Source organism: Columba livia, chromosome 2 (genome assembly GCF_036013475.1).
Source record: "Columba livia isolate bColLiv1 breed racing homer chromosome 2, bColLiv1.pat.W.v2, whole genome shotgun sequence".
Lineage (NCBI taxonomy): Eukaryota > Metazoa > Chordata > Aves > Columbiformes > Columbidae > Columba > Columba livia.
In genome coordinates, this window is record NC_088603.1 from 58,318,304 (window position 1) to 58,339,637 (window position 21,334).

At 40.9% G+C, this 21,334-nt stretch overlaps 2 long non-coding RNA genes across 7 annotated transcripts in view; one reads left to right on the forward strand and one right to left on the reverse strand.

The window, feature by feature from the left end:
- Positions 1-21,171, reverse strand: part of LOC110361765 (uncharacterized) — a 106,744-nt gene extending 85,573 nt beyond the window's left edge. Inside the window, exons 1-3 of one of the 6 annotated variants that reach the window (XR_010470214.1) lie at positions 14,157-21,171; positions 12,078-12,132; positions 8,536-11,063 (exon numbers count right to left, since the gene is read on the reverse strand). This is a non-coding gene — a long non-coding RNA (uncharacterized LOC110361765). Of the gene's footprint in view, positions 1-8,535 lie in introns of all 6 variants that reach the window. The other 5 variants (XR_010470216.1, XR_010470213.1, XR_002418552.2 and 2 more) reach the window with 5 other exon arrangements.
- The window catches only part of LOC110361764 (uncharacterized), a 91,958-nt gene that overhangs the window by 38,567 nt on the left and 32,057 nt on the right, over positions 1-21,334 (forward strand). Inside the window, exon 2 of the long non-coding RNA XR_010470217.1 lies at positions 5,454-5,558. This is a non-coding gene — a long non-coding RNA (uncharacterized LOC110361764). The remainder of the gene's footprint in view (positions 1-5,453; positions 5,559-21,334) is intronic.

A 21,334-nucleotide genomic window follows, 5' to 3' on the forward strand; every position in this document is an offset into this window, starting at 1 on the left:
TCAATACTGGCAGATTAACACACGTTTGGCTTCAATGTGAGCTATGTTCTGCCATGATTGTCAGAATATGTTGATCATAATTCTCTCCTGGCTGTAGCTAGGTTGTTTTCACTTCTATCTTTGGCATGCTATTGCCTCCTTTTTCATCTGCTCTTTTATGAAAAACAAAAAAACCCAAAATAAACAACAAAAACCCCACAATAAAACAAAAACCAAGCAACAAACAAAAAAAAATTCCCAAAGAAATTATCCATTTGAGGAGGTAGGACTTATTTTTATGGAGTGTTCTGTACTGTTTCGATTTATGGACACTAGAATTGTATAGGAATCAGTTGAATCCTTGTGAGTTCACAGGCCCTGATGGGATTCATCCCAAGTTCTGAAGGAGCTAACAGATATTACAGCAAGACCCCTCTCTATCATTCACCAGAGGTCTTGGGAGCATGGGGAGGTCCCTGCTGGCTGGAATCTAGCCAACACTGTTCCAGTTTACAAGAAGGGCTTGAGGGAAGACCCAGGTAACTACAGACAACTTAGTCTAACCTCAGTACCTGGAAAAATAATGGAGAAGATCATGCTAGGTGATATTGAAAGGCATTTAGATGACAATGCAATCATCAGACCAAGTCAACATGAGTTCACAAAGGAAAAGTCCTGTTTAATTGATTTTATATCCTTTTATGAAAAGGTTGTGAGCCCTGTGGATGAAAGGAAGGTGGGGGATGTAGTTTTTCTGGACGCTAGTAAGGCTTTTGATACTGTCCCTCACAGCATCATTCTGGTCAAGTTGTCCATCTGGGAGATGAGCAGGTAGACAATGCTCTGGTTGGAGAGCTGGCTGAACAGCAGGGCTTAAAGGGTTGTGGTGAACTGTGCTACATCTGGCTGGTGACAGGTCATCAGCTGTGTTAGTCAGTGCTCAATTCTAGGGCCAGTTCTGTTCAATATATTTATCAATGATACGGATGCAGATGAAGGCACCCTAGTATCTCATGTGCTGATACTAAACTGGGAGATGCTGTTGACTGTCTCAAGGGACAAGAGGACAAAAAACTCTCAAGGACACAAATCATGAAGGTTGCAAGTGGAAACAGGATTTGCTTTTCTGAACCTGTTCAAGAGCCAGTGCTCACAAGCATTCACACAATGCACATGTGCAGCCAGGAGCAGCCTGATGCATTCTTCAGTTTAGGTTGAAAAAGCATCGCCTGGAGTCTAGCAAAGGAAAGCCACAGAGTCACAGAAAGTAGCAGCAGGAATACAAGCCAAGCAGTCCATGTTTCATGAAGAGGAAGAACTTGAAGAATGAGATCAGGAACAACCACACACAAATGAAGAAGATGATGAAGAAGACAATGAAGAAGATGGTGAAGAAGAAGAAGAAGAAGAACAAGAACAAGAAGTTGTGTTGCCACTGTTGTGATTGTGCCATTGTGTGGCAGAAAAGCTATAATATGTTATACTTGCAATCATGGAAACATGATAGGATGACTTCCACAACTGGAGTGTTGCATTGGATGGCTATAAACTCTTCAGAAGGGCTAGTCAAGGAAGGAGAGGAGGTGGCATAGCCCTGTATGATAGGAAGTGTTTTGATTGTCTGGAGCTTGATAAGGGTGATGATAGAGTGTTTATGGATGGGAATCAAGTATGATGCCAATAAGGCAGATATCCTGGTAGTAGTTACAGACCAACCAATCAGAATGAAGAGGCAGATAAAATATTCTGCAGGCAGCTAGGAGAACTCTCACAATCACTAGCTCTTGTCCTTGTGGGGCACCTTCAGCTTACCAGATGTCTACTGGAAATGCAACAAGGCAGAGAGGAAACAGTTTAGGAGGCTCCTGGAGTGTATGGAAGACACCTTCCTGACACAGCTGGTCGGTGAGCCAACTAGGGAAGTTGCCCCACTGGACCTGTTGTTTGCAAACAGAGCAGGACTCATGGGTAATGTGTCAGTTGGAAGTTGTCTTGGGCATGGCTATCATGAAATTATTGAGTTTTCTATTCTTGGAGGAGTAAGGAGAGTGGGCAGCAGAACTGCCACCTTGGACTTCTGAAGGGCAGACTTTGATCTGTGTTTAGGAGGCTGGTTGGCAGAGTCCCTTGGGAGGCAGTTCTGAAGGGCAAAGGAGTCCAGAAAGGCTGGTGGCTCTTCAAAAAGGAAATCTTAAAGGCACAGGATCAGGCTGTCCCCATGTGCCGGAAGATGAGCCAAGGGGGAAGAAGACTGACCAGGCTGAGTAAAGAGCTTTGTCTGGAACTTAAGAATAAAAGAAGAATTTATAACCTTTGGAAGAAGGATCAGGCTACTCGAGAGGATTACCAGGATGATGTGAAGTTATGCAGGGAGAAAATTACAAGGGCCACAGCCCAACTAGAGCTGACCTTGGCTACTGCTGTAAAGGTAACAAAAAATGCTTCTGTAAATACATCAGAAACAAAAGGAGGGCTAAGGAGAATCTTCATCCTCTGGTGGATGCAGGGGGCAACATAGTGATAGAGGATGAAAGAAGGGCTGGGGCACTAAATGTCTTCTTTACCTTGATCTTTAATAGTAAGGCCAGTTGTGCTCCAGGTACACAGCCCCGAGCTGAAAGACACGGATAGGGAGCAAAATAAAATGCCAGTAAACCAAGCGGAAATGATTGGTGACATGCTACACCAAATTGAGTGGGATTGTAGATCTGCTTGAGACTAGGAGGTCTCTACAGAAGGATCTGGGCCAGCTGGATCATTTGGCTGAGGCCAATTGTATGAGGTTCAACAAGCCCAAGTGCTGTGTCCTGCACTTGGGTCACAACAAACACATGCAGCTTTACAGGCTTGTGGAGGAGCGGCTGGAAAGCTACCTGGCAGAAAAGGATCTGGAGATGTTCATCAACAGCCAGCTGAACATGAGCCAGCAGTGTGCCCAGGTGGCCAAACAGCATCCTGGCATGCATCAAGAATAGTGTGCCCAGCAGAACTTGAGAGGTGATTGTGCCACTGTACCCGATGCTGGGGAGGCTCCACCTTGAATACCGTGTTCAGTTTTGGGCTCCTCACTGTGGGAAAGACATTGAGGTGCTGGAGACAGTGCAGAGGAGGGCAACAAAGTTGGTGAGGTGTCTGGAGCACAAGTCTTATGAAGAGTGGTTGAGGGAACTGAGGCTGTTTAGCCTGGAGAAAAGGAGGCTGAAGGGAGACCTTATTGCTCTCTACAAACACATGAAAGGAGGTTGTAGCGAGGAGGTTGTTGGTCTCTTCTCCCAATAAGCAAGTAATAGGACAAGGGAAAATGGCTTCAAGTTGCACCAGGGAAGGTTCAGATTGGATATTAGGAAACATTTCTTCATGGAAAGGGTTGTGAAGCACTGGAACAGGCTGCCCAGGGAAGTGATGAGTCACCATCCCTGGAGGTGTGAAAAGGCTTATAGATGCAGTGCTTTAGGGACATGGTTTAGTGGTAGATTTAGGTTATGGTTGGACTGAATTATCTTAAGGGTCTCTTCCAAACAAGAACAAAAATAAGAAAAATAAAAATAACAAGAAGAAGAACAAGAAGGAAAAAAAAAAAAGAACACTTTTTGCTGCCAAAACTTGCTGTGCTGTGCTTCTTGGCCAGTGATGTATGAATAGTGTTCTTGTGCCTGCCCCACACTTGCGTTACACGCAGGGAGAGATGAAAAGTGGCAGCTCCAGATGGTGCAGCAAGCCTGGAGCCCTTCCAAGCACAGTTTGTTTTGCACCAGCAAGAACCCCTGGGGAAATGGAGCCCAGGGAAGACCAGAGCTCGTTCCCACTGCAATCTTACACTGGGCATGAGAGCCCAAGAGCACCAGGGCATGAATGGAGCCTTGGAGGTGTGAGAGCAGCAGGCAGGAACCAAGAAGAAAGGGCCGAGATGAGCCCTGACAAGGGGCTGTGCTCAGTGCTATGGAGGGCAAGAAGCAGCCCCCACAGGCCACTCTGGGGGACCACTGTGGGAGTTTGGAAAGCTTCTTCTGCCCAGGATGTGGGGAATGAGGGCCGCCTTTGTGGACCAGGAGCATCAAGTCCCTAACCAAAGTGGCTGAAAGGAGCCCTGGCAAGAAGCTGTGCTCAGTGCTGCAGAGGAAGGCAAAAAAACACCCTGGGACACTTGCTAGCTCACCCTGGGGAACAAAAAGCCTTTTTCCCCCCAGCTGCAGGGCAGGAGAGGCCATCTTTGTGGTGCATGAGCATCAGGCAGTAACCGAGCCAAAAGGACTAGAGGACTTCTGACAATTGATCTTGCTTAGTGCTGCAGAGGAAGGCAAAAAACACCAGGGAGCAGTACCAATCTGCCCTGGGGGAAAATTCCTTCCTGACGCCAGCACTGGCGACTGAACATGTGAGCAAGACCTGGCTCCTCATCCCACAGGCTGATCATGCTTCCTAAGCTCTGTTCTCCATCCACCTGGAGCCATCTCAGGGGTTTCCAAGAGTGGACTTCCCACGCCTGGCAGGACACCAGTGGCTGCTCCAAAGCACTGGCAACATCTCCCTGCCAACGTCTCTGCCTCCCATTTTTTACAGCTGCTGCCCCTGGCTCTGCAGAGGATGAGAACTGTGAGCTCTGCAGTGCTCCTCAAGAATGCATTACCTTGGTCTTGGCGCTGCCCTCCAGCTGAAAAGGATTTCCATCACTCCAGTGAGCTTTGAAGGTGACCCTGCCAGAATCTGACCTTGCAGCAGAGAACCTCCAGCAGCTTTGTCCAGCCTCCTCCAGTCTTCCTTCCTCAGCCCCCTCCAAGTGGTTCCACCAGCTCCTCAAGGACTCTTTCTTGAATGTCTTCAGGGTGCCCCCAAGCCTGGTCTGGCAGTGGACACAGGAGGATGGTCCTTTTGATCCTGTGCCGGAGCATTGTGACTGCTGCGTTGCCGGGTGGTTGCACTGTGACATGGGAGTGACAGGGCTCCACTGTGCAGCCCTGCCCACCATCCTTCCTCCCAGCATACTTCAGAGGAAGGCCTTCGGGGTGCTGGCCCCAAGGCAGTCCCTGTGCACAGGAGGCCCAGGGGCCTGTCCCTGCCTTTGGTGGCCAGGTGCTGGGCACAGCTTCTGGGTGTCCCGGTACCTTCATCTGTACATTCAGATTATGTAAAGAAGGGCATTTATACCATAGGCATTCTTTTGGCTGTGGGCATGCCAGAGGTGAAAGAAAGGCATCTGGTTCCCTCTGCGTGGATTTTGCAGAGACACAGACAGCATGCAGGACTTAATCCCCATTCCTTACCAAAGCACCAAGGGACATCTGCTTCTAGCCTGATTATGGTGAGGTCATTCTCTTAGAAAGAAGTCCTCAGCTGTTTTGAATTCTGGATCATCTTTTTCCCTGCACTTCAGTAGCCCTTTTCCTTCTTTGGCCTTCAGCCTTGATGTCTTTCTCAAAAGCGATGGCAGCCTTCTCAGCCTTTGTCTTGCTCCTTCTAGTTATCTTCTTTTGTAGGTCCTCCATGCCCCTGATCAGCTGCTGAGGCTTTGTTTGCCTTCATCCCAGATGGAGCTGCTCTTTCTTGAGCCTGAGGAATGAGAATGGTCACTAGCAGTACAGGTGAGTTCTCATGGGGCTTTGCATAATGCTTGCCATCCCTTTGGAAATGTCTTGCCAGACACACAGGAATGCAATTGCCCACATCTTCTCTGTGGCTCATAGTCACCCTGGGATCTACTAATGAGTTTAATGTCTCCTCAGGAATACACCATTAACTGTCTTCCTGTCTCCCTGCTGCTGCAATATATTGTTAAAATTGTTTGTGAGCCCAAGTTAATGTGTGAATAAAACATATGAAACAATTTATGTTAAATAATCTTGTTATTATTTGCTTCTTCAGTAGAAACAGGTTATTAACACTTAAATTCACGCCAGCGCAACAATAACAGTTTAACTTCTGTTGTTTTAAAATTGTGTTACCAATATAGAAACCCAAAACTTAGTCCAAATCGAGGACTACAGGACACCTGATCAGGAAGAGGAAGTTGATGAGGCTCTCTACAGACAGCTGGAAAGTAGCCTCATGATCACATGTCCTGGTTCTCATGGGAGATTTCAATCACTCTGACGTCTGCTGGGTGGGCAACACAGCTAAGCATGCACAGTCCAGGAGGTTCCTACAGATCAGTGATGACAACTTTTGGACACAAATGGTGGAGGAGCCATAAAGGAGAGGTGTGCTGCTGGACCTTGTCATAACAAACCAAGAAGAATGAGTTGGAGATGTCATGATTGGGGGCAGCCTTGACTGGAGCGACCATGAGATGGTAGAGTTCAGGATCCCGCATGGAGAGAACAGGATAATAAGTAGGACTAAAACGATGGACTTCAGCAGGGCAAAATTTGGCCTCCTCAAGGTCCTGCTTGGAAGAATCCCATGGGATAAGTCTCTAGAAGGTGGGGGGTGTCCAAGAGAGTTGGCTAATATTCGAACTTCACTTCCTCCAAGCTCAAGACTGATGGATCCATATGATGAAGAAATCAAGTAAAGGGAGTAAGAGGCCAGCGTAGATGAGTAAGGAGCTCCTGTTAAAACTCAGGTGGAAGAAGGACGTTTATGTAATTTGGAAAAAGTGGCAGACCACCTGGGAGGAATATAAGATGGCTGTTAGAGTATATAGGGATGTGGTGAGGAGGCTAAACTCCACTTGGAATTAAGTTTGGCCAGGGATGTCACAGACAACAAGAAGGGCTTCTTCAAGCATATCAGCAGCAAAAGGAAGTTTAGGGAAAATGTAGGTCCACTGCTGAATGAGGTGGGTACCCTGGTGATAGATGATACAGAGAATGCAGAGTTACTGAATGCCTTCTTTGCTTCCGTCTTTGCTGCTGAGACCGGCCCTCAGGTATCCCAGACTTTCCCTTGGCTGAGGAAGACCAGGTAAGAGTTCATTTAGACAAGCTGGGCATCTACAAATCCATGGGCCCCAATGGGATGCACCCACGGGTGCTGAGAGACTTGGCAGATGTTATTACAAAACCACTCTCCATTATCTTTGAAAGGTCTTCGAAAACAATAGAGATGCCTGAGGACTGGAGGAAAGCCACTGTTACTCCAGTCTTCAAGAAGGGCAAGAAGAATGACCCAGGAAACTACAGGCCAGTCAGCCTCACCTCTACCCCTGGAAACTCTGGACATCATCTCCAAGCATGCGGAGAAAAAGAATGTTATCACGATTAGTCAGCATGGATTCACAAAGAGGAATCATGTTTGACCGACCTGATAGCCCTCTGTGATGGCATGACTGGCTGGGTAGACGAGGGAAGAGCAGCGGATGTTGTCTACCTTGACTTCAGCAAGGCTTTTGACACTGTCTCTCTCAACCTTCTCATAGGCAAGCTCAGGCAGTGTGGGCTAGATGAATGCACAGTGAGATGGATCATGAACTGACCGGATGGCAGAGCTCAGAGTGTTGTGATCAATGATGCAGTGTCTGGCTGGAGGGCTGTAGTTAGTGGGGTTCCCCAGGGGTCAGTATTAGGTCCAGTCCTGTTCACCCTGTTCATCAATGACCTGAATGCAGAGACTGAGTGCACCCACAGCAAATTTGCTGATGATACCAAACTTGGAGGAAGGGTTGACACACTGGAAGGCTCTGCTGCCATTCAGTGAGACCTGGACAGGCTGGAGGACTGGGCAGGGAAGAATTTAATTATGTTCAATAAGGGTAAGTGTAGGGTCCTGCACCTGGGGAGGAATAACTGCAGGCACCAGTACACGTTAGGGATGGACTTGCTGGAAAGCAACACTACAGAGAAGGCCTTGGGAGTTCTGGTAGACAACAGGTTTAACATGAGTCAACAATGTGCCCTTGTGGCCAAGAAGGCCAACGGTATCCTGGAGTGCACTAAAAAGAGTGTAACCAGCAGGTTATCCTCCCCTGGTGAGGCCACATCTGGAGTACTGCATCCAGTTCTGGGCTCCCCAGTTTAAAAAGGACAAGGAATTACTGGAGAGAGTCCAGTGGTGGGCTACAAAGATGATTAGGGACCTGGAGCATCTTTCTTATGAGGAGACACTGGGAGAGCAGTTCTGTTCAGCCTGGAGAAGGCTGAGAGGTAATTTCATCAATGCTTATAAATATCTCAAGTGTGGGTGTCAAGAGGATGGGACCAGACTCCTTTCAGTGGTGTCCAGTGATAGAATGAGAGGCGATGGGCACAGAAGGTTCTGTCTAAACACAAAGTGAAACTTCTTTACTTTGATGGTGCCAGAGCCCTGGAACAGGCTGCCCAGAGAGGTTGTAGAGTCTCCTTCTCTGGAGACATTCAAAACCAGCCTGGACACATTCCCATGCAATCTATTGTAGGTGTACCTGCTTTAGCAGGTGGGTTGGATTAGATGATCTCCAGAGATCCCTTCCAACCCTAACCATTCTGTGATTCTGTGAAAGGAACACCTCATAAAGGACACATTATTTGGCTCCCTTCTTAAATATTGCTAGCTGTGTTTTTAGCAAACTTATATTACAATACAGTTACAAATTTTCAATATGTCTGTTTGATCTATTTTCCTTATTAGCTGGTGGCTACTTACATGTTCTGCAATTTTGAGAAATGCTGTATCCAAAATGCAAGTAAACCTCAGACTGTCCAGGATGTTCCAGCCTCATTATTTTATTCAGTCTTCACCGTGTTAAGGAGGAAGGCTCTCTACATGAAAACTCCAGCTTCTTGAATCTTCTTAGGAGATATAAACAACTGTTTCCCCTTTCTTGAACTTGAGACCTGTCCCGTCTTCTAAAGCAACTAGAAAATGCAAAGCTTTCAAAAGCAGAATGCAATTCCATTTGATTTGGTCTAAATGGTAAATGAAAAACACCTAATGATTTATGAAGACAGTGTAAATGATGTATACATGTATGCATGAATATAATAAAAGAGAAAAAAATCAAGTTCAAGATTGCTTCTCCTTTTGCATTTTGCTTTTTTGGATCTCTGAAAACTAGGTCTTCTCCCAGAGAGCGATGAGAATAATGGAACTTTGTGGAAGGGTTGAAAAATCAAGATTGTCAGAATGGAAAAAAATGAGGCAATCAGTCATAAGTGGAAAAGTGCACTGTTGTGTTTAATCTCACATGACAGAATTCACGGTACCACTTGTAAATGGCATGTTATCTGGCTGAAGAAGGGGGTTCGTTTGAGAAGAGATCAAAATAAATAATATCTTAAAGACAATTAAAAATGATGAAGCATGGCTGAAGAGGCTGATTAGTAGAAGACCTATCCTTTTACTCTCTGTTTCTGAACTGTACTTGGTGAAAGGTATATACCCAAATGTACGTCTGCCTGATACACAGTTGGAGGTCACTCTACTTTATATTGTTGTATTTTTTAGCTGGAAATATTGCCTCTCACATGAGCAGATATAGTAGATTTAGTGCCTTTGTGTATATAATAGAAAGTTTTGCACAGATCTCAGTCCTAGTCATATATTTTAAAGGCTATCGGAATAATGTCTGTGTTTTAGAGGCTGGGATTTAAGTGCCATCCTTTTGATTGCAAAGCGTCTTTCTCTGGTTGTCAGAGTAAGTCGTGCAACAAATACCTGCCTTGCATTTAAGAGAGCAGTATTTCTAAATCTCTACTAATTACATCTATTCTATCTACTAGTGGAATGTTTCTTAGTCGCTTTGTACATTTAGTCATTAAATGGAGCTATACAGTTACAGACTTATTTTTGTAACCTATTATGCTATTGTACTTGTCTGTGTGTGAGGAGCTAGGTGAGTATTGAGATAACATTTTTTGGTACATTGAAAGTATTTATCCTGTGTGTTCTTGTTCTACTGCGCTCATATGATATATGTTTGAGTAAAACTCTGGTAATACAACCAATGTCCAGATAGATTTATTTGAGGTAACATGTGCTGTTGATGGTGGTAAAGATTGTCTAGATGAAGTAATGTGTACATTTGAATGCCTGTGAACTGCTGACTTGTGTGGAAGCCAGTGCAAGGGAGCAGGTTTCTTTTGCTCTCTGTACACATTATGCACCAGGATACAATAAAATCCTTTAAAAAATGCATATACAAATGTCTTCTTACCTGCAAGTTCAGCCTTTCATTGGATATTTTTCTGCATTTCACCCAGAAGTGACTGTATTATACGAAGGATCCATGGGCATGCAACAGAAAATGTATTGTTTTGATTTTATTATAGTATGGATACTATTATTAAAAAAAAAAAAAAGGTATTTGAATGGGACAGAAAAAAATATAAAAATACAATTTTCATTTGGAAACAGCATACTGAATTGGTTACTGTACCTTTTTCTTTTTTTTCTTTTTTTTTTTTTTTTTTTTTTTTTTTTGTAAAATCAGGCAAATCTTTCTGGCTTAAGCCCATAGGGAAAAAAAAAAAAAAAAGAAAAAAGAAAAAGGCAGCATCAGAGTGTAACCACTATGACCAAAAAATTTGAAATTACTGTGTAAAAAATTGCTGTGTAATCCTGGAGATTAAGTAAACTTTGCCTTCACCATGTGTTGAGACTCCATTTTGAAAGATGAGTTCCGGTTTTTCCCTTGTAATTCCCACTTACAATATAATGAAATTTCAGTCTTTAAAAGCAAAACAAACAAAAGATTTCTTCATTGTCTAATGATTATATTCATTTTAAATTAAATTTGTCAGTGTTGCCTTCCACTTGCAGATGGAAGACACAAAATTATGCAATGAAAATGAACTAATTGATTGTGTCAAATTAATATGTCCTTGATTTGAAAGTCATGTGTGGCAGTTGCCCTGATTTTGAAGCTGCCCTGGCATATAAGGAAGAAGGGACAATCAGTCAAATAATCTGAGTGCAACAGCTCCTCATTAAGTAGGACATTTTTCTTTTTGACATCCAAAGTTTGCTGTGCTGTGGAGTGGAAGTATATGATAACAGTACATAACATGATGTTAAAAACAAAAGTTTTAACACTTTTAAGTCACGGAAATTTACTTACCATCTCCAGGCATACTCCTTAGCTGGGTTTTTGTTTGTTTGAAACCAGTGCATATTCAGAGGATAGTGATCTTTGTCTTTAAGGCATGTTCCTTTTGCACAGCTTCTCCAGCAACCTAAATGCTGACATGACTTGCTCAGAGTATATTGGAAGGAGAGACATGCACAATCTTACTACCTGTCACAGAAGTGTACCATGTAAACATGGGATTTATTTTTGTGCTTTTCCTGAGTCAAATTCAGAACTAGCTTTTTGACGGACCTTTTCCATAGGGCAAATGCTGATGGAGAGTATCTTAGAAATGACAAGAAACTGATTTTGCTTCTAGGGCAATTTAAGTAAATTGGTCAGGGAGAAACTTAAAAATAAAAGCGAAATTCTGTATCATAGTCCAGAAGGTTTTGAAGTAATATGTAATTTGGGAATGTGTCACATCTGATAATTGCCAATATAAAAATGGAAGACATGTCTTTGATGATTGACAAACCTGCACATGTGCTATCTGTACATAAAGTTTTATAGCAGCAGCTCTCAAAAAAGCATGTAGGAGTTTGTCCTCTGTTAGGATTCATATAGTTAGTTGTTCTTTTCCACCGAACTGGTGAGAATTATGTGTCATTTCAAGTACCAGAGAAATTCCAATGACATAAAATACAACTGTTAATTTTTTACACTTCTTGATGAGTTTGGTGATAGTTTAAGTTCAGTAAGCTCTTCAGTTGTCCTTTAGGAAAGACAAGGATTCTTTTCAAACTGGAAAATATATCTGACAAAACCAGCATTATTGTCTTTTAGAAATTATATTCTTATGCAAAACTGAGTGATGCTCTGAAGTTCTATATGTACAAATGGATACAAATGCATCTACCAAAAAAATGTCTTAAAATGTGGCTTAAACTATTTATGTGGAAATTTCATACAAGTGATCTGACATCATAGATGATGTCAAATAGTGGCTACATGATCTAATGCTAAACCAGTGGATGACAGTCAGGAGAGGTGGGTTCTGGATTTGTCTGTTCCACTGACTTGTCCTCAAGGAACTGAACTCACTTAGTCTTCTGCCTCTTTACCCATTTTGTCAGTACAGCCGATTTATTCTCTTTCACTAGCTACTGGTATTACATACCTGAAAAGACTTCGGCCTGATGGGTTCTTGTCTTGACTGGAGACTGTTGGTGTGGCTGTAATGCAAGTAATTGTCACTGATATAATGGAGAATGGGGAATTTTTCTCAGAAGTGAATGCTTTGTAGATTTCACTCTGTGGATGCAGTAGGCAGTCTTTGAAAGCATCCATCATTCTTTCTTCCATCAGAGTGCCTTGTAAATCATAATGTATTTCACACTGCAGTTACAGTCCCATGATTGCTTTACCTCTGAAGCACTGTATTCAGCATGTTAATTTAAACAGCATAACAAAACTGCGCAATAGAAGACTAACACTTCAGCCAGCTTCTCTAACCTCCTTCTACACCCAGCTATTCTTATTCACATGAGCCCCAAGTTCTGGATTAACCACACTGTCTACAGCCAAATGGCCCTTCCATAGGCCTACATGAATTTCAATGGGCTTTAGTGGTTTTCTGCACAGAACTAACATGTTAGCCAAAAAAAAGAAAAGCCCACCACCACCAACAACAAAACAAAAAACAACACCACCACACATACACACACACACACACACACACACACACACACAGAAAAAGCCACAATTACCAACTTTTCAAGTTCAAGGAAAATAGAGAAATGAAATTTATCTCATTTGTTTCAGTACCTGGCTCCCAGGAAGCTATTTGTGTCATAGACATTAAGATAAACAAAAAGTCACAAGAAGGCATGCAAAAATAATTGTTTCAGTATGGCTTAAAGATAAAAGCACTATTTATTAGATCAAACACTTAGAATAGATGTGTGAAAATAAAATTATATATTGAAATGAGTATAATTTCTTCTCATAAGAGACAAACTACACAGAATAGTTTTGATCACAGAAAACACCACTCTTCCTTGTTACCCTTTAGTATGGTCCTCTTTGATTTTATGAAGAAATACATGCAAGGGTAGTAGTCAGGATTCATTAAAATTTAAGTTACAGTAGGTGGGAATCAACATTAGATAACCAAAAGTCAAAAACTTCTGCAAATTTAGTCATTTGTTCAGCCTACATTTTGCCCTCTTCTATATGTGATCTTTCATTGACTGTAAATACAACTTCACTTATTTTTTAACCGACCACTGCTAAAACTCGTGTGTAGGTAGATGGTAAGTCTGTCATGAGTCTGGTATCTGATCAAATTCACAACTCAAAATTATTTTTTACTGTACTTAAACAGTTTTCAATAAAGAGACCTTGTGGAAAGGAAAAGATGACCCAGCAGAGCTGCGTCTGGTCTATAGCAGAGAGGAATCATTTTGTCATGTGCAGCTCATGTACTAAAAATGCAATTTTTAGTCACCAAAAACATTAATTCAATCTTTTAAAGATCAAATTCAGGTATTAATTTTACAGAGCAGAAAGCAAATCATATACTTACTCAATTTTTGTCTTTGTAATTATTTTCATAATTAAATCTGACTCAATTTTATTTATAAAGGAGTAAAAGCACTAGAAATCTAAACAAGTCTTTACCTTGAAAATATTTCTGGGGTTTGAGTTTATTTTGTGTGTGCATGTGGGGGTCCATTCAGACAATGAAATGAAAAATCAGTATTTTGTACAGGTTTAATTATAACTCATTCTTAATAGAATAAAAAGGACTTGATATATTGCTTTTTCTTTACAGGTGCTCTCCTCTGCATTCATACAGAAAAATGCATTTTCCCTAGTGTCCTGGTTTTGGTTTACTGTGTGAGAATAGCACTGGGTAGTGGGGAGCCATGAGTGAGTGGCTGCATGGTATTTATTGGCCAGCTGAGGCTAAGCCAGGACACCTTGTGAAGTGTTATAAATAAAGTGTTACAGTGTGTTAGGAACTGAGGAAATGAAGTGGTATGTCTGAAGAAAAATTGGGAGGAAATAAACAAGATTCCCTAATGAGGTAAATTAATTGTCCTGATGTTCAAATAGTTACAGAGAATTTGTTCTGACACAAAGTGCACAATTTTAATATTGCACTGTTACTTCACCATTTCATCTTCAGGTTTTCTATATTCAAGTGGGCAACAAACTGTTTTAATTCGGTAGAAGAAAAATACATTAAGCCCACCTCCTTTAGTTACAGAAGCTTAAGCAATCCTGAATGTGCTATCAAAATTGGGTGATTCCATTCCATTCCATTCCATTCCATTCCATTCCATTCCATTCCATTCCATTCCATTCCATTCCATTCCATTCCACTACCCTCACTTTCTGTTAGAAAAATCTTCTTGGCTAAGAATAGAGCACAGAAGAAATTGAAAGTACTTTGAACTCAGAAGGGAAAAAGAGAGCAAAAGAAATCACAGCTGTAAATAAAACATGCCCAGGAATGAAAATGCATGTGCCATATATGCTGTTGAATAGAATGCCCCGCTGCAAGTCTTTGCTATCAAGTAAAGGTCTTTTCCTTTTTTCCTTCCCTCCCAACCGCCTTTCACTATTTCTGCTAGAGGATAAAGGTTCAGTGACAGAGGTTCAGCAGAAGCAATCTCAGGTGTTCATTTTTAAGTACAAATGAATTGGCTTGGCTTGGAGTCTTAAGCTTAAATTTTTGTCTTTAGAAAGTAAAGAAAGATTTTTGTAGGTTTTTGTTTGTTTATTTTTGACACTGAACTGAAGAAAAAATGCTAGTCTTTCAGGGATGACTGAATCAAGTTGTGGATACCTTATTTAATGAGAAATTAGAGCTGGCAGGTTAAGTGTGGTATTCGTTTCACATGCTGATCTTATTTGGCTGTGTTCTATGCATCTTATAGACCTCCAGTATCTGAGCAGTGGTCAATTCACAGTCTTAATTTATGCAACCTGTTTGTAAAGGAAGAAGTAAATTGCTAATACAGTCCCCGTTTCATAAAGGAGCACTTTAATCGGAGATTACAGGTTTAAGGAGGTATTAAGAGTGCAACCCAGAGATGAATAACAGAATTTTCAAAGCTTCTTGTAGATGTCTACAAACTTCTTAGTATCTGATCCTAAATATTTTTTCCTAAGATTCTGAGGCACAATAGCAAACTCAACAAAAGTGAAAATGCAAAACTCGTAGTTATACTAGGTAACAGACTTTATCTTAAAACCTTATTAGGCTGCTGACCTTGTCACAAGATTGCTCTTAATGAAAGAACAAAAGTGACAATAGTGTACTTTTGAAGATGTTCAGAAGAAGCTCTAAACAGAATATATATGTACCTGTAAGAGACTTATTATTCTACCATTCCTCTTTGCAGGATAACTCATTTTGCCCTAAGCCAGAGGCTGCAAGGAGACTCTGACAGGCTTTCTGCTCTGCAAATCACAGAGAAAATAGGAGAAAAAAGCAGGACTAGTATATCTGCTGGTCACTGCAGGGAGAAATAACAAAATGGTTCTACCTAATGTATAGACTAAAAAGAGGCAGATACATATGGAAGTTATCTCTCCTTTACCTACAAGGGGAAACATTCTGGGAAAGAGAGCTAATGCTAATCTTTTTTGTTTTATTTTGTTCTCCTTGATGTATCAAGAGGATTCTGGCACTGCTTTTCTTTAAGACAGCATTAGTCCCTTTAGAAAATATTGCTATCAGTCTACATAGAGCAAGCTTCTTAGTTTGCAAGCATAAAATAATGAAGTTTATTTAGGTGTGATCAATTTGAATGGCAATTCCTGTATGGTTTTGAAATTGCTGAAAGGAACTCAGTAAATATTCTCTTTGTGCTACAGGGACTTTTTTTTTCAGCGGTAGAGGTATGTTTTACAGAGTGAATATAACCGTGGGTTAAGACTTTTACTTCCTGATGCACTCCCTAGAGCATTTGCCAAAAGCTTAGTGGTGTACACTTAGCATCCTGATAGTATATATTAACCTGACTGTAAGAAACAAAAGAAAACAGAAATCTTTTTGGTGATGTGAACAGCAATTGGTAGAAATATTCTAAGGATATGACTCTGCATGAAATGAAAAGGCTTTTAGCACAAGATGGGTGAGACAACAACATCTATTATTGTTTGTTATTTTAAAGATGAATTCTCAATACAATTTGAGACTTGTTTAAGGAAGCAGAACAGTTACTCTTAAAGTGTCAGTGAAAAACATATGGTAAATGTGATCAGAGGCAGTCTTTACTAAATGGGTTGTAAGTATGACATACGCTGCACAAGAGTGAACATTAGTTGTCATTTAGTTTATTATTGACTTGGGAAGGAAAGTAATGGGAACCTACTGGAAGATTTTGCTTGAACCAGTGTGGACTGATGACTAGTGTTTGACACAGCCTCATATTAAATCATACTGGTCAGCAGGAACTCATTCACTGAATGGAACAAGAGTCTGCCAGCTTTTCTGTTTGATTAATTTCTAAATAACATGTACATCAATTTTCAATAAGAATGAAATCACACAAAAAATATTGAAAAAACCCTAGCAATCTGGAAGATTTTCTGTGTTTCAAATGCTTTTTTGTAGATACACCTGGCCTTAGTATTTGGTAAGTTACAAAGATGCTAGTATGGAAGAACATTAATGAGTTTTAACTTCTTTGAAACGTATTCTTGGTGCCAGTTTCTTGGGTGCATCAGTCAAAACCTAGATTAGGATACTTGCTGTCAATACTGGATTTTTGCTAACATGGGTGAGATCCAAACTTCATTCTTTGAAAGACAGCTTGTTGCCTGACACATAAAGCTAAGGCAGCAAATGGAAGTGTTCTCTCCAGAACAAAACCCTTCATTTTCCTCCCATTTGTATCTTCTTTCTCCTTTTTGCTCATCATCAGGTGATTTTTTCTTGGTCACAATATAAAATTCATGAAGTATGGCCCACCCTTGCTGGCTAGAATGGCAAATATATGGAGCAGAAAAGTCCAAATGTCTGTTAAGCATAAGACTGCCCTGCTAATGACTGCAATTTCCTAGTGTAATTCGTCTTCCAGAAGGCTTGGAAAGAGGCAAATTAAATGCTGACTGTCAAACTTTATTTTATGATCCTACACTCCAGGCCTTTTTCTTTCTGTGAATCTTTCACAACAGTTCGAGGCAAGTGTGTGCCTCTCAAAATGTGAACTGCTGGTTGACCCACCGCAGTGTTATTATTGCCACTTCAGAGTCTCAGTTCTGCTGCTGCTCTATCCATTCACCAGCAGCAATATTATGTGGATTAGACTGTGGATCCAGGTGGTTAGTAATTCATTTCTCCTGACTCAGCCAACAAGGCCTGCTGCATGATGCATCATCCACAAAGGGCAGCTTTGTATTAAATAAAGGGTACACTTTACCATGTTACTCACCCACCTCTATGCAACTCTGCATATTTTTCCATTGAGGTACTTAGGCAGTGATAAAACTCATTCTTTATGCATGTGAAGCTCTCTGTTTGGTTAGCAAGATGCCTGTTTGACTCTAGAAGTTTAGGCTGCAATTTAAAAATAAAGATTCTGCAGAAATCCTGCTAGACTAAGAGATGATACAGAATGCAGTGCTTTACTGATCACAGTGCGTGTTTATGAGCAGAAGAAATCACCCCTTTGTCTGTGATAAAAGCACCCTGATTCAATGGGTTCTGAGCAGGTAATACATAATAATAAATCCTACATAGTGGAAGAGTAGGTTTATATAGAAGATAAACACTGGAACAGAGGGCAGGAGTATAGCACAATTCATATAAAAATGAAGCTCTTTCATGGTTTTACTATACTCCTCTGTATTTGTTTAGATCCCCTAAAATATTATGCTTATTAATCACAAATATGGGCTCCAAGCCAACTTTTCCCTATAAAATCTGCTTTCTTCCGTAACTGCAAACTTGAATTTGCTACACAGTGGTAGTATTTCACTGTGTCAATACAATAAACGTAACCAAAAAGTGAGATGAATTGTGCTAGGTACTAGTCTTCTCATTTTAAACTTGCACAGCACGGTCGTTCTTTACCAAAATCCCTTGACTGAAGTACTTGCCTATTTACACTTATGCACTGACTCCAAATGCTGCTGGGCTGGAATGTTCATTACATGATCCAGAAACAGTAAACTGGTTATTAAAATATCAGAGGAAGACTAGTAAGACAATATACATGTATTTTTTTCTGGACTGTGTGTATTTGCTAACCCCATACTGAACAAGGAGAAAGACAGGAAATTAAAGAAAGAAATAATGAGCAGTCATCAGTGACTTTTCTTTTAAGGCTTCATTTCATATGAAAACCTCAGATTGCTCAAATAGAATGCTTTCTTTAGTGTTCACACCACTTTGATCAGTCACAAATAAGAATTACTACCATAAATGGAATCTGAGGAAGAAGTCAATAACTTTTTATTTTTTTTTGTCCAAAATAATTCTTCACTTAAATAGTTTTTTTTAAAAACAGTTACTTTCCATCCAAATAATAGGTTTTCAAATATATTGTTTTCTTTTGCTATTAAATATATTTCTATTCTACATCTGGATGTCACAGATTTCATCTCCTCTACTTGTTCATTTGTAGTTGATTGCTGGATCTTTACCATGTTTTGCTAGAGAAGGTAAGACTTGCATCTTCTGAAACAAAGGTGGATTAGACAGCCAGTCTATAAGGGTTTGTTTGTACTGCTGAAGAAAACAGAGTCCAAGAACCCTCACTACCTTCAGCACCACCTTCTCAGACTGGCATTTGCACAGACAACATCTGACTCCTTCTAGAGTGTATTAGTTTGTTCACCCCACACTGGATTTGGACAAATGTCCCCAAGTCAGAACGGTGGAAGTGTGTGTGGGCGGGCGGGGGATGGAGTGTTGCAGTTCCAAGTATCTTGAATGATTTTAGGATTATGTTACAGCTCACCACAGTGGTGTTTCTTACCATGAAATTGCAGGGATGTGTTGTAAGAGGTCTTTAAAGCCTTTTGGGCTACTGTTGTAGGACAGTGAAGAGCCAAAACGGGTGTGTGTGTTTGTCCATATTACCTTTTGGTAGTGGTTTCTGGAGTATATATTCCCCAAGTTGTTCCTGGAGAGTACCTATTGTTCTGCAGAGAGCTAGCTGGGATTGTTGAAAACACAGCATTTAGGAAGACAATAACCTAGTACATTCTAATTTCTTAGCAATTCAGATGTACTGTGTGAGACACTGAATATAGACAGCCCATGGTAAGAGCAGAGATTATGGGACATATGAGTTAAAATCCACTGAGTTAGCACTAAGTCAAATTTCACAAGAAATGGAAAGATGATACTTTTCCTAAGGCCTTAGAAGAGATTTTGTGGAGTTAGTTGCAGCCACAAAGCAACTAAAACATTGGTGACTGAGAAGTCTAAAAGGAAAGGGAGAAATACTAGGATAATGTTATGGGCAGGATGCAGATGACACACTTCCACTGACCCTCCCTTCCCCCACCCCCCTTTTAATCTCATTTAAACATTTTTCAATGAAGAAAGAATAATTTTTTCTCTTTATGGAGTAATAAAACCTAATTTGCGATATGTAAAGCTGTGGTGGGCTGGCTCCAACCAGCAGCTAAGCACCCACATAGCCACTCCCTCACTGCCAGCTACCCCACGCAGCTGGATGGGGAAGAGAATAGGAAGAACAAAAGTGAGAAAACTTGTGGGTCATGATAAAGGCAGTTTAATAAGTGATGCAGAGGCAATCACTCAACACCTCATATAAGTAGACTGATGCCCAGCCACTCACCAAGCAACATCCACCTTGGCAGGCAACCCTCCCACACCCCATTTTTATTGGTGAGGATGATGTTATCTGGTACAGAATATCAATCTGATCAGTTTGGGTCAGCTGTCCCAGCTGTGTCCCCTCCCCATTTCTTGCCCAGCCCCAGCCTAGTTGCTCTGGTGGGGACAGGACGAGAAACAGCCTTGAGGCTGTGCAAGCAATGCTCAGCAATAGCCAGAAAACTGGTGTGTTGCTAAAAGTGGTTTAGTCATGGATCTAGAACACAGCACCATAGGGGCTGCTGTGTAGAAAGTTAATTTCATCCCAGATAGACCCAGTATGAAAGCAATTTTGGTATTTTTGGTATGCTTCCTTTAAGCAAAAGCTACAGGTAGAACCACATCAGAATGCTGCCCGGTTTGGAGTCTGGGATATATTCAAAATGATGATGACAGAAGTTTTTGGCAAAATTCTTAGGACTGACTAGTCCTGATAGCATGCAACTTTGTTCTTGTTGTTAAAGCCTGGCTTTAACAAGCTCCTTCAGACACATAAGCAACAATTCATAATTGCACTGTTCAGTATAAAATGATGATGAGTCTGAAGTGTCAATGCATATTTTCATTATTGAATCTGGCTGCAACGTTTATGTCTGAACATTATTTGATTGAAATAAGTGGCAGATTCCTTTTTACTTCAATGGGAGCATGTTCAGATATTCTGTATGCAATAATAAGAATGATGAAAATGATCAACAATTTGTTGTAACTGCATATAACTGTGAGGAACAAATAAATCAAACAGGCACTTAAAGAATTTCCTTTTTAGAAAAAACAAAGCCACTGGGATACTGACAGTGATGAATCTGTCCTTCATTTGGTACTAATTAATAGTTCTGCCTGCAGCCTCATGGAGGAAACTTCCAAATCATAGAAACTGTGAAAAATATAAGCATATAAAATATGAGATTTTCTATCACAAAATGTCAGTTTATTCTCAGCCAGAATACAATGATGTGTAAACAAAATCTGATGGAAGGATCATATTCTGATTGCATTTTAATATTATAGATCCAGAGTAAAATCATTGTCAGAATTGAAATTACGGTATGTGTGGTTTTTCAAAGCTGATTGGGACATCTAGACACATGGTGTCACTTGGAACTAAATAAGGTAGTTTATTTAGCTTTGAAAAACTTAAATATTTGTGCTTAAATTGACACAAGAATAAAAACAAGTACACGGGCTGTGACAAGAGTTGTAACTTCCTTTTGCATCCTCTCCTGTGTCTCTTGAAATAAAGCAGCACATGCCCCTGCTCCTCTAATGTTTGTGGAATATTTTAGATGTTAATTCAAATTAAAGGAAAATAATCTGAAAGTGCTGAAGTTCTTAGTGCCAGAGTTGGGAATTTATTTAGATTGTCCTCTCCTCAGCACTGCAATATCTTTCACTTAGACTTCAAAAGTGAAGTCTAATTTACGTGAAATTGTTTGAGAGGATCCCATGCATCTGGGTTACTGAAAGTGTAATTTGGAATTTTCAGTGTGAAGAGGGAAAGTATGCTCTCCCTCTCCCACCCCACAGTATTTTCTCTCTAAACACCTGCCAGACATCACTATCATTTG